Consider the following 13,787-nt stretch of genomic DNA (forward strand, 5'->3'; position numbering starts at 1 on the left):
ATTTATCCTTAAACCTTGAAACGACGTCCCAATCATTCCAAACTTAACATATAACCTTAAAACACTCTCATAAATATCCCTTAGGCTTAAAACTTAGCTTTTCGATAGATTCCTTGATTTGTTTTTAAACTTAGACGTACGTCTCGGTTTTGACTCGTATAGACTCGAAACTTAACCAAACTTCAACCAAAGCTTAAAAACACCTAATTAAACCATATTCTACCCAAATCAAGCCCATTTAAATCCCTTGAACACGCCTAGGAAGCTACTGAATTTTTCTGCACCAAGAGTCTTAGTCCTAATACGATTCGAACCTAGGCTAATTTCGACTCCAGCCCTTAACACCACCATGTCCAGCCTCCACCCAACCATCCTAGGTTCAAGAACCAACCCATGACATGCTGCTGGACCGAACCTACCAGTCCAACCACGCTTAGCCCCTCAACCGTACCCTAGGACTCCTTGCGCAACCCTCTAGGCGCGGCTCCCGTCCTCCCTTGCTCCAGCCATCGTGCAGCCCATCTAGGACCCTAGTTCAGTATTTTGAGACCACGGGAGATGTCCTTGACAGTAGCAAGAAGCTGCATGTGTCCAGGAAACCAACACACCTTAGCCAAACCCTAGGACTCTAAAACATACAATTTTCGTTCATAATGGTGTCTTATATTTTCCAGCCTTTAAACACGCTCCAAAGGGTCCTCAAACATGTAGAAAAACATCCCTTCAAGGTTACCTACCATGGCAGCCCCTTTGTGCATCATTAGGAAGAGTTTTGGGTTTCAAAAACACATGTTCTAAGCATAGGTTGGCAAAATTACGAAAATAAATACAAAACCCACATGATTTTCACGCAAACATAATTAAAACATTTAATATGGTGTGATATATGTGAAAAAGGAGATTTAAGGCGTGCCTTTGTTTATATTACGCACGAAAAACAGTTTGCGATGCGAAGAACGTCGACGGGAAGACGAGAGATGCTACCTTGCTGATTTTCTCTCAAAACCCATGTGATTTTCCCTTGAATTTTCGTGTATGTGTGTTGTTGGTGGTTGCCAAAAAGAGTCCTTGTGTGTGAAGAGTGGTGTGCGTGAGTTGTGAGGTTAGTTTTAGGTGTTTAGGGATTTTTATTTTACTTAAAATCCAAGTGCAATCCTAGGCCAATTAGTCAAGGTATAATAGGCCCATTAAGCCCTTTAGTAAATGATTGAAATATTTTGTTTAGGAAACTTTATTAAAATAATAGCCGAGTTATCGAAAAGTTTATATTTTCGTCGAAAATAAAATACTGTTTAAAAATACGATTCGGCGTATAAAATCACCTCAAAACACCTCGTTTTCGAAAATTCCATTTTAAATACACCACCCTATAAACAAATAAAAATAATTTTTAAGAAAAATATTTTCCATTTTCAGCCCACGGTCTTTGTTCCTCGATTACATCTCGAATAACCTTTAAAAATACAGTTTTATGCATTAATGTAGAAATGTATATTAAACATGTAAACATGCACACCATATTTAATTCATGCAATTAAAACCATTTAATTTAAAATACATAAGAAATTTGATAACTTGCATATATGTGGTTCACGTAGACATTAAAATTTCGGTACGTTACAACATCCTACTGAGCCAATTGCTCTCCTCGTATCCTTTTCCTAAGAAGACCGATACAAAGGTTTACAAGAAGACAGATACAGAGGTTTCCAACGTAAATGTCCATGAAGTTTTGCAATCCATTAGACTAATAGTTGCTACATCCAAAGAACCTCAAAGAATATATTCATTTTCCCCTTATTTGGACTTAACTGATGGAACAACTCTGGATCAAATCAGCTTAAGTGTCACCGTCATAATTTCCTCTAAAATAGTTCTTAAAAGGAGCAATCTGAATGTCGAGGAAGCTTTGGAATCATTAAATATAAAATGTTCAAAGAAGTGTATGTCTATCCAGAGGCATGATCAACATATTTAATCGATTGGAACAGATAAAAAAAAGCTCATACAGCTACTGCTAATCATCTTGGGGGCAAATTCAAGCCAATAATTTTCAAATCTGCACCATGATAGAGGAAGTTTAAGAAAATGTAAAAGAAAAGATTGACAACGTCAGTTCTTAGTTAGCTTCGATTCTTGCCTACCTCAAGTCATCCTCTGGTGTTGACAAAAAAGTAGAAGATAATAAGTCAGCTGGCTCTAGTTAGCCTAAATCTACTAATGCGTTGAAGAAGCCTATTGACAAGTACTCCAGTTAGTTTAGAAGATAGCTTATGAAGAACAATGTATGTATATAGTTATTCAGATAACTCATTTGTATATACTCACTACAAGAAAATATATCATCAACAACACTCCTACAAACCGTTGTGTTTTTTCTTTTAACAATGATTTCAACAAAACCGTTGTCGTAGCCTAAAAAACCTGCTTATAGACAATGGTTTTTTATAAACCGTTGTCTTTGATGTGTCTACGACAAATCGTTGTCTATGAGCGCGTTTTTTCTGGGCTACAACAACGGTTTTTAAAAACCGTTGTCTAAGAGCGTTTTTTAGCTACAACAACAGTTTTTAAAAATCGTTGTTTATGATCGTTTTTTTAGGCTACAACAACGGTTTTTAAAAATCGTTTCTATGAGATTGTTTTTTGGGCTAAACCGTTGTCTATATGTGTTTTTGTCAATGATCAGTTGGTTTTTTTAGAACTACGACAACGGTTTTTTAAAACGTTGTCGTTTTAGTGTTTTATTTGGTTAACTGCGGGCGTTTAATAAAATAATCGTCGCTAATGACGTCGATTTAACCAAAAACCGTCGCAAATTGTCTATAAGTATCTGTGTTTTTGGTCCAATTTCCTCACACTACTTTACAACACTTAAAATTTTTCTCTCTTACAAGATTTTTAGTTTCGATTTAGGGTAAATTTTTTCGCTTTAATTTTTTGTAAATTTAAAGTGTTAGTTAAGATCAAGAATATTGTTAGCATAGTCAGATTATAAGTTTTTTTTAGATTTATTAAATTATTAAAAGTAAATTTTTTTTATTTTACTAAAAAAATTAGCGACGGGAATCATGAAAAATCGTCGGTAAAATAAGCGACGGACTTGATGGAAAACCGTCGCTAATTTTAGCGAAGGTTTTAACGACGATTTTGTTAAAACCTTCGCTAAATGTAGCGACGGTTTTGCTTAAACCGTCTCTAAATTTAACCGTCGTCTATTCCGCTTAAACACAACGGTTTAACAATAGTAAAAACCATTGTCGTTCATCTACGACAACGGTTTTTAACTGTTGTCTTTGAGCGAACCCTTTAACAATAGGGGCTTTAACAACGATTTTTCAGGGCTTACAAAAAAGAAGAAATTATTGGAACATTGTAAGTTTGGTTATTTAACAAGGTTGCTGATCTAATGGATAATTACAGATTCTAATCTAATTGAGTTCAAGAAACAAAATTAAATATTCATAAAATGAAGTTTTCTAATGAGACTAACTAAAGAGTCAGACTGATAAAGTTTAAGAAGGATACTGAAAGCCAAACAGATTAAAGGCTGACTAATAAAACCCAATCGACAATCTACCTAAGTCGATCAGTCAGTCCAAATCCAAATATTTCCTAAAGAATCAGTGTAATCAGTGAAAATGGATCAAGAGCCCAAATGAAATAGAGGATAAAGTTTTATGTATCAACATTCATTGAATCTTAACAGAATGTCTGGTTCCTACGTGCTACCAGGAAATGTCAGAAATAACGATGACATTGCAATAACGACATATGTATTTGGAAAATGATATATTATTTTTTAAAAATAACCATTGCAGATTAAGCTATAAAAAGATTAGTTGAACAAGCTCCGAAGGTTAAACAGTCACACCATCTATCTATTAATTATTGAAAACCAACTTATCTTCTCTAAAGAAGCTTTTCATGAGAAAAACTGGACATCCAGCACACGTTTATAGGTTATTATCTGATCATTTTTAGGATCAAATTTGTGCTTAGAATTTCCTTGTAAAATATATTGAAAGTAAGAATTCTTACTACTCAAAAAATCTTAGAGTAAAGTTTACTAAGAGTTTCAGTAAGACATTATTAAATCCTACTGAAATGGGTGATTTCAAATTACTTATAATTATCAAAATCTTTTAGTGTAATCCTTCTGTGAAAGCCCGAAAATCCTTGCTTGAAAATTTTGAGGAAAATTTAAAAGTTTCTTTTTAAAGAACTTAAATTGCCTCATTCATAAAATCAACTGATGAATCAAGTTCAATGTTTAGAAATATAGCAGCGGAAGAAAATAAAGTTTGCCAAAGAATAACAATTTAAGAATATTCAACAACGGATAAAAATGTTTGCATAAAATGGTAACATGCTGCAAATGAGGTCCTCGGGTGCCACTACTGCCGACCCAAGCTGGCTCACTGGTCCCCGCCCTCGACCCCATGCTCATCAGTACCTACAACAATCAAGTCTAGTGAGCCTAAAGACTCAGCATGCAAATATCGTAGGTAACGAGTAAATACTAAAGTAAAATTTGCATGGGATAAAATATCATGTCATGAGGCATACTGAAAATGACTTGCACTGAGCAATATAATACGTGCATGACTGAATTAAATATCATAGTAAAAATGTTTGCTCCTTGGAGCCCTGTACTAAAATGACTGGTAATAATTTTCTGTTGAGATTATGGTCTACGCCTGTGGCCCCTGCACTGAACTGAACTGATCGGTAACTGGCTACCGGGAAGTATCAAACTGAACTGAACTGACCGGTCATTGGCGACCGGGTGGTACCAAACTGAACTGATCGGTCACTGGCGACCGTGTAACATAATGCTCCCATAATAGTGAATTGACCACAAGCAATATCGCATAAATCTCAAAAATAAGTATTTTCTATTTTCACGCACGTAATATAATTAAATGGCATAATGAAAAATCCTGTATATTTTACCAACTGGATTGGATCGCTCCCAGGCTCGCTGCAACCTAAATATGCCATGAAAAATATGCAATAGCTTATACTTGACCAAACTATGCAATTAAGTTTGAAAATGCGACAATTACGTCTAACGACTTCGTATTTAATCATGACTCCGAACCAACCCGAACCAACACTGAACCGACGTATAGTCATGATTAAAATACGCTTAAAATTATGAACTAATGCTCCTAAAATGATGAGGGTCGAAATCTAGGTGAAATGGAGGCCAAAACAAGAAACGCTCTTTCGAGAGTCAATTTGGCACATCACACCGTAAATTCTCGTACGACCTCAAAAATGATCTGAATCACAAACGGTCAAAAACACAACCTTCCTAACTTGATGAGACACTGTCCAGTCCAAGGCCATAGGCTAAAAGCCAACCAAGAACTCAAATGAGCCTCCGAACCTTCACAGCAAGTTGCTGTCAAATTCCAGCAACAGCAACTTCGCTTTCATCGCGTCGTTTGCGAGACTTTTGGCCATTGGGGCTTGAACCACCGACCATAGCCTCTCAACAACATCCCAAGGAATAATTTGAACCATGGCTAAGGGCCCTAGGCCAGCCAATATTTGCCTCATTCCAGTAACCAACCGAAAGTTCCTACCCGAGAACAAATTCTGCACGTCGGGCTCTTGTTCTTGTTTTTGCTGTCACAGATCGCTCCGGTGGTCATTTGATTGACCATGACACGATCTAGACATCCAGTGGTAGGGTATGAACCGTGGCTAAGGGCCATAGGCCAACCAAGATCCACACCCATACACAAAACTCGACCACACACATGCTGTCAAAAACCGAAGGGGCCGAGAGGGGAGGGGCTGTTCTTGCATTTGATTTAAAAACCGGCGCACCATGGACCAAGCCACCAAAAGGGCAACTTAGTCACGTCTTAGACATGCTAGGAAAGTGATCCAACCATGGCTATGGGCCTTGTGGCAGACATGATCAGATCCATTTCCATTATGACAGCAAACTGAATTTTCGAACACAATTCTGCACCTATGGGGAGCTTGCTGTGATTTCGGTTTTTCAGCAAGCATGGGGACTGAATGAATGGACCAACATGGTCCTAATGCATCCTATTACATGTCTAGGAGCCGCCTTGGGAGCCTGGAGTCGAACCATAACCTGTAGCAACTGAAACAAGAGAAAACCGTGAAGAGCATCATGAAAGTCGAAAAATTCTGCACATGCATTTCGAAAATGCTTGATGTAAATTTCGGTTTTCTTGTATAAAAATCATGTAAAAGTGATGTTTAAAATAATAGTAGGACTTGATTGAGGTTTGAAAGAAATCTAGACATGCCTTGGTTTTCGTTTGAATGAAAAACGAAAGAATACGACGACTCGGCGCAGAGGAGGTGGAGTGATTTTCTTTCCTTTTCTTTTCTCTCCTGTTCTAGGCTATGAGGGTCACGATTTTTAATCTGAAATGGTTGATGTTTTCGGTGATGGAGGAGGGGATTAAGTGGTTGGGGGAGTGAGGGGAGATCCCATAATAAAGGGATACAAAGGGGTGACCAAGTCTAACATTATTTGAATTTTGAAATGTTGTTTGCTATCAAATGAATTGTTGGAGGGATTGGATGGGGTGGCCGATTATCCTTCATGATAACTAGACTAGGATAATACTAATTGGTTAATTAAATGGTGCTAAAAAAAAGATTGAAGAATTATCCTACTTAATTAAATATAAAGAAAGGATTAAAGGTAATGAGTTGGCAAAGGAGTTGTCTAGACATAGGGTGGCCGAAAATCTCACTAATAAATGGAGGGGAAATGTTTTCTAGCTAGTAAATTTATAACCCTTAAAAGCCTCACTAATCCCCTGAATAATTTAGTGAATAAATCCCTTAATTAATTGAACTCAAATGAATTTATTTCCTACTCACCTCAAGTAATTAAAATAATTCCTTGAACTTCCTTATTAACTTAAATCAACTTATTTGCTAGCTAAATTAAATCCTAGAAATATTTTCTAGATCTAAAATTTATCTCTAAACTCCAACTCCAGTCCGGCCTTACTGAAATAACTGAAAGAATAAAATTAAACTGCTGGCTAAAATAATTAACTTCAAAGAAAAACATTTAAATAATCATGCAATGAAGTCAATTAAATTCAAAATATTAGAATTATGCATGGCTCGTACGTAGTCTAATTACGGGTTCTACAATCATCCCCCCCTTAAAAGAAATTTCGTCCTCGAAATTAGAACTCACCGAATAATTCTTGGTACCGACTCCTCATTTCTGGCTCAGACTCACATGTAGCTTCCTCCTCTGAATGATTGAGTCATTTGACTTTGACTCGCTTAACCAACTTGTTCCGAAGTTTCTTTTGCTGCCGGTCTAGGATCTGCACTGGTCTCTCCTCATAAGACAGGTTCGGAGTAAGCTGCAATGGCTCAAAGTTCAGCACATGCGAAGGATTCGCCATATACTTCCTCAGCATGGAGACGTGGAACACATTGTGTACTCCGGCCAGATTCGGTGGAAGAGCAACACGATAAGCTAGCGTCCCAACTCTGTCAAGGATCTCAAAGGGTCCAATGAATCTCGGACCGAGCTTCCCTTTCTTCTCAAATCTCATGACACCCTTCATAGGTGCCACTTTCACAAAGACATGGTCGCCGACAGCAAACTCTAAATCTCTCCTCCGTTGATCGGCATAGCTCTTTTGTCGACTCTGAGCAGTCTTCATCCTATCACGGATCTTGACTACTACATCTGCCGCCTGCTGAACAATCTCTGGACCCAACTCTGCTCTCTCTCCTACTTCATCCCAATGAACAGGAGATCTGCACTTGAGGCCATACAGTGCTTCATACGGAGCCATACCAATAAAAGACTGGAAGCTGTTGTTATAGGTGAACTCAACCAATGGTAAGTTCGACTCCCAACTCCCGGAGAAATCAATGACACAAGCACGGAGAAGATCCTCTAAGATCTGAATAACTCGCTCTGACTGCCTATCTGTCTGCGGATGGAAAGCTGTGCTAAACAGCAACTTCGTACCCATAGTCGAATGCAAACTCTTCCAAAACGAGGAAGTAAATCTGGGATCTCTGTCAGATACGATAGAAACTGGGACACCATGAAGTCGGACTATCTCTCGGATATACAACTCCGCATACTGTACCATGGTGAAAGTCGTCTTAATAGGCAAGAAGTGCGCTGATTTGGTAAGACGATCTACAATCACCCAGATAGCATTCGATCCTCTGGCTGACCTCGGCAATCCGGTCACAAAGTCCATGGTAACATTCTCACACTTCCACTCGGGAATAGGGAGAGGCTTGAGCAAACCTGCTGGTCTCTGATGCTCCGCCTTCACTAACTGGCAAGTCAGACACTCGGATACAAAACGTCTGATGTCTCTCTTCATCCCTGGCCACCAATACAACAACTGCAGATCTTTGTACATCTTCGTAATCCCCGGGTGAATGGAGTACGGGGATATGTGGGCCTCTGATAGAATATCTGCTCGGATAGTATCACTGCTAGGAACCCACATCCTGTCTCGGTATCTCACTATACCGTCGCTGACTGTATACAAGACACTGCCCTTGGCTTCATCCCTTAGCTTCCATTGTGCCAACTGCTCATCTGCGGCCTGACCACTGCGAATACGGTCAATAAGAGAAGACTGAATCGTCAAAGTAGATAGACGGGGAACTCTATCTCGAGGATATGACTCTAGATCAAACTTCTACATCTCAAGCTGAAGAGGTTTCTGAATCGTCAAATGAGCCATCACTGCGACTTTTCTGCTCAATGCATCTGCAACTACATTAGCTTTACCCGGGTGGTAACTAATGTCACAACCGTAGTCTTTCACAAGCTCCAACCAACGCCTCTGATGCATGTTCAGCTCCTTCTGCGTAAAGAAATACTTGAGGCTCTTGTGGTCGGTAAAGATCTGGCACTTCTCTCCATACAGATAATGCCTCCAAATCTTCAAGGCAAAAACTACGGCCGCCAACTCTAGATCATGAGTAGGGTAATTCTTCTCGTGGATTTTTAGCTGTCGAGAAGCATACGCTATCACTCTCCCATGCTGCATCAAAACTGCGCCTAAACCGAGCTTCGAAGCATCCGTATAAAGGAAAAACTCGCCGGGCCCTGATGGCATGGCTAAAACTGGTGCTGAGATGAGAGCTTGCTTCAAAGTATCGAAGCTCTTCTGACACTCCTCGCTCCACACGAATTTAGCATTTTTCTTGGTCGGTGATGTGAGTGGAACGGCAATGGAGGAGAATCCCTGAATGAACTTCCGGTAATATCCTGCTAGCCCAAGAAAACTGCGGATCTCGGATGCATTCTGAGGCACAACCCAATCTCTGACTGCTGCAACTTTTGCTGGGTCTACCTCAATACCACTGCTAGAAACGATGTGGCCTAAGAACGCCACCTTCTCTAACCAGAATTCGCACTTGCTGAACTTCGCGAACAACTTATGCTTCTGTAAGGTCTGCAACACTGTGGTCAGATGTCGGCTGTGATCCTCCTGATTCTTGGAGTAGACGAGAATGTCGTCTATGAATACTATCACAAACTGGTCAAGATACGGCTGAAATACGCGATTCATGAGATCCATGAAGATCGCTGGCGCATTCGTCGGACCGAACGGCATCACAAGGAACTCGTAGTGGCCATAACGAGTCCTAAAAGCAATCTTGGAAACATCAGCATCTCTCACCCTCAACTGGTGATAACCAGAGCGCAGTTCAATCTTGGAGAAAATCGAAGCTCCCTGCAACTGGTCAAACAGATCCTCAATCCTCGGAAGTGGGTATTTATTATTCACTGTAACCCTGTTCAACTCCCGATAGTCAATACAAAGTCTCATAGAGCCATCCTTCTTCTTAACAAACAAGACTGGTGCGCCCCAAGGTGAGAAGCTAGGGCGAATGAACTCCTTGTCCATAAGTTCATGTATCTGCTTCTTAAGCTCTGCCATCTCTGTCGGTGCTAGTCGGTACGGCGCTTTGGATATCGGAGCCGTACCTGGCATAAGCTCAATGGAAAACTCCATCTCTCTCTCGGTTGGCATACCAGAGACGTCTTCGGGAAAAACGTCTAAGAAATCTCTGACAATCGGAACATCTGAGGCTGGCTGGCTGGGTTCCTCAAGGACAGATAAAAAGGTCGCTAGAAATGCCCGACACCCTCTATGCATGAGCTTCCTGGCCTGAACATAAGGAATAATGCGCGGTAAAGGAAAGAACCTGTCCGGCTCAAATAAGAACTGCTCCATTCCAGGCGGTCGGACAAGAACAGATCTCCGCTGGAAGTCTATCAACACTCTGTTCCTCAATAGCCAGTCCATCCCTAGGATGATGTCAAATTCTGGCATCGGTAGCACAATCAGATCCGCATAAACAAGATTACCGTGCAGCTCAAGGTCTATATCTCGGATAACATTGGTAGCTGCCATCTCCTTGCCTGACGGCAACACTACTAAAATGGCTATATCTAGTCCAATGGTCTTGATCTTGAGAAAGTTTGCAAAGACCTCCGAAATAAACGAGTGAGTGGCCCCTGAATCTATCAAGGCCTTGGTGGCGGAACCAGATATAAAAATTCTCCCTGAAAGATCGGAACTCTAAGTTGGATCCAATAGCTACAAGAACCAAACTTATAGACATGCAAAGGCCAGAGTTCTTCTAACTTAAATCCCCAAAATACTACTGAGTAGAGCATGCAATCCTATCACAGTTATAAGTTCAATCTTAATCCCTATTCCCAAAACACGGAAATTCAAATAATAACTTAAAGCTTAAATGGTACCTGTCAACAACATAGTCTCCGGGTTTGTTTCCGTGGCATGGAGAGCAAAAACTCTGCCTTGGGTAGGCAGATTCCTCTGAGGGCACTGCAGCAACATGTGGTCTGGACTGCCACACTTAAAACACTTTCCTGAGCCAGACAGACATGCTCCCGGATGGCGGCGTGAGCACTTGGGAAAGACTGGGTGCTCATAAGTCCTCGAGGCTGGGCGTCCCCGCTGCTGCTGCTGCTGGCCTCTGTTTCTAGGCGGTCCGTGAAAAGGCCTCTTGTTCTGCTGCTGATGATGATTAGGAGGAGGGCGGTGTGGTACCTGGACTGGGCGCTTGCCCTGGCGATCCCTCTCGATATCCCGCAGATCCTGCTCTGCGGCTAGGGCTTTGGAGACAGCAATCTCATAAGTAGCAGGGTCAGACACCCTAACATCTCGGCGCAAGATCGGCCGTAGACCCACCAGGAAATGCATCAACTTGGCTTTGGCATCATTCGCGATCAGGGGCACAAAATGACAGCCCCTCTCGAACTTACGGATGAACTCCGTAACCGTCATATCTCCCTGTCTCAGGCTCATGAACTCGGTGGTCAACCTGGTGCGAACTTCCTTAGCAAAATATTTGGAGTAGAAAACCTCCGTGAAGCGTGTCCATGACAGTGTAGCCAAGGTCAGGGCTACTGACGCTCCTTCCCACCATAAGCGAGCATCTCCACTGAACAGATAGGTGGCACAACGGACTCTGTCTGCATCTCCTAGCTCCATGAACTCGAAGATAACCTCGAGGGATTTGATCCATCCCTCGGCAATCATGGGGTCAGACGTCCCAGAAAACTCCTTCGGGCGCATCTTCATAAACCTCTCATAAACAGCCTCGGGCCCTGTCGGCCTGCTGCGGCTGCGGCTGCGGCATTGTTCCCCGCAAACTGTGCGAAGAACTGCGTCATCCCAGCTAGCATCTGGGCATTCATATCCGGCGGAGGAGGAGGAGGAGGAGGTGGTGGAGGTCCCTGCCTCTCTTGTCTCTGATCATCACCGTCCTCGCGATGGTGCTCGCCACCACCTCTCGGGCGTCCGACTTGACGTCTAGGGGGCATACTGTTCCAAACATAACCCATACGTAACTAAAATGCATAATTCCATAATTTATTTTAATTGAACACTGAAATACTGAAAATCTGATCGAAACTATTTCATGGCAGCATGCTGTCAAAATGATTCATGCTTTAAATAAAATGCTGACATGTAAAACTTACAGACCGAAGACGTGGCTTCGTGAGCTTCTCGTGGTCAGTAGTAGTGTAACCCTTTACAAGAACATAGGCTCTGATACCACTGTGAAAGCCCGAAAATCCTTGCTTGAAAATTTTGAGGAAAATTTAAAAGTTTCTTTTTAAAGAACTTAAATTGCCTCATTCATAAAATCAACTGATGAATCAAGTTCAATGTTTAGAAATATAGCAGCGGAAGAAAATAAAGTTTGCCAAAGAATAACAATTTAAGAATATTCAACAACGGATAAAAATGTTTGCATAAAATGGTAAAAATCTGCAAATGAGGTCCTCGGGTGCCGCTACTGCCGACCCAAGCTGGCTCACTGGTCCCCGCCCTCGGCCCCATGCTCATCAGTACCTACAACAATCAAGTCTAGTGAGCCTAAAGACTCAGCATGCAAATATCGTAGGTAACGAGTAAATACTAAAGTAAAATTTGCATGGGATAAAATATCATGTCATGAGGCATACTGAAAATGACTTGCACTGAGCAATATAATACGTGCATGACTGAATTAAATATCATAGTAAAAATGTTTGCTCCTTGGAGCCCTGTACTGAAATGACTGGTAATAATTTTCTGTTGAGATTATGGTCTACGCCTGTGGCCCCTGCACTGAACTGAACTGATCGGTAACTGGCTACCGGGGAGTATCAAACTGAACTGAACTGACCGGTCACTGGCGACCGGGTGGTACCAAACTGAACTGTTCGGTCACTGGCGACTGTATAACATAATGCTCCCATAATAGTGAATTGACCACAAGCAATATCGCATAAATCTCAAAAATAAGTTTTTTCTATTTTCATGCATGTAATATAATTAAATGGCATAATGAAAAATCCTGTATATTTTACCAACTGGATTGGATCGCTCCCAGGCTTGCTGCAACCTAAATATGCCATGAAAAATATGCAATAGCTTATACTTGACCAAACTATGCAATTAAGTTTGAAAATGCGACAATTACGTCTAACGACTTCGTATTTAATCATGACTCCGAACCAACCCGAACCAACACTGAACCGACGTATAGTCATGATTAAAATACGCTTAAAATTATGAACTAATGCTCCTAAAATGATGAGGGTCGAAATCTAGGTGAAATGGAGGCCAAAACAAGAAACGCTCTTTCGAGAGTCAATTTGGCACATCGCACCGTAAATTCTCGTACGACCTCAAAAATGATCCGAATCACAAACGGTCAAAAACACGACCTTCCTAACTCAATGAGGCACTGTCCAGTCCAAGTCCATAGGCTAAAAGCCAACCAAGAACTCAAACGAGCCTCCGAACCGTCACAACAAGTTGCTGTCAAATTCCAGCAGCAGCAACTTCGCTTGCATCGCGTCGTTTGCGAGACTTTTGGCCATTGGGGCTTGAACCACCGACCATAGCCTCTCAAAAACATCCCAAGGAATAATTTGAACCATGGCTAAGGGCCCTAGGCCAGCCAATATTCGCCTCATTCCAGTAACCAACCGAAAGTTCCTACCCGAGAACAAATTCTGCACGTCGGGCTCTTGTTCTTGTTTTTGCTGTCACGGATCGCTCCGGTGGTCATTTGATTGACCATGACACGATCTAGACATCCAGTGGTAGGGTATGAACCGTAGCTAAGGGCCATAGGCCAACCAAGATCCACACCCATAGACAAAACTCGAACACACACATGCTGTCAAAAACCGAAGAGGACGAGAGGGGAGGGGCTGTTCTTGCATTTGATTTAAAAACCGGCGCACC

The sequence above is a fragment of the Primulina tabacum genome, chromosome 13, assembly GCF_025594145.1.
Source record: "Primulina tabacum isolate GXHZ01 chromosome 13, ASM2559414v2, whole genome shotgun sequence".
Classification (NCBI taxonomy): Eukaryota; Viridiplantae; Streptophyta; class Magnoliopsida; order Lamiales; family Gesneriaceae; genus Primulina; species Primulina tabacum.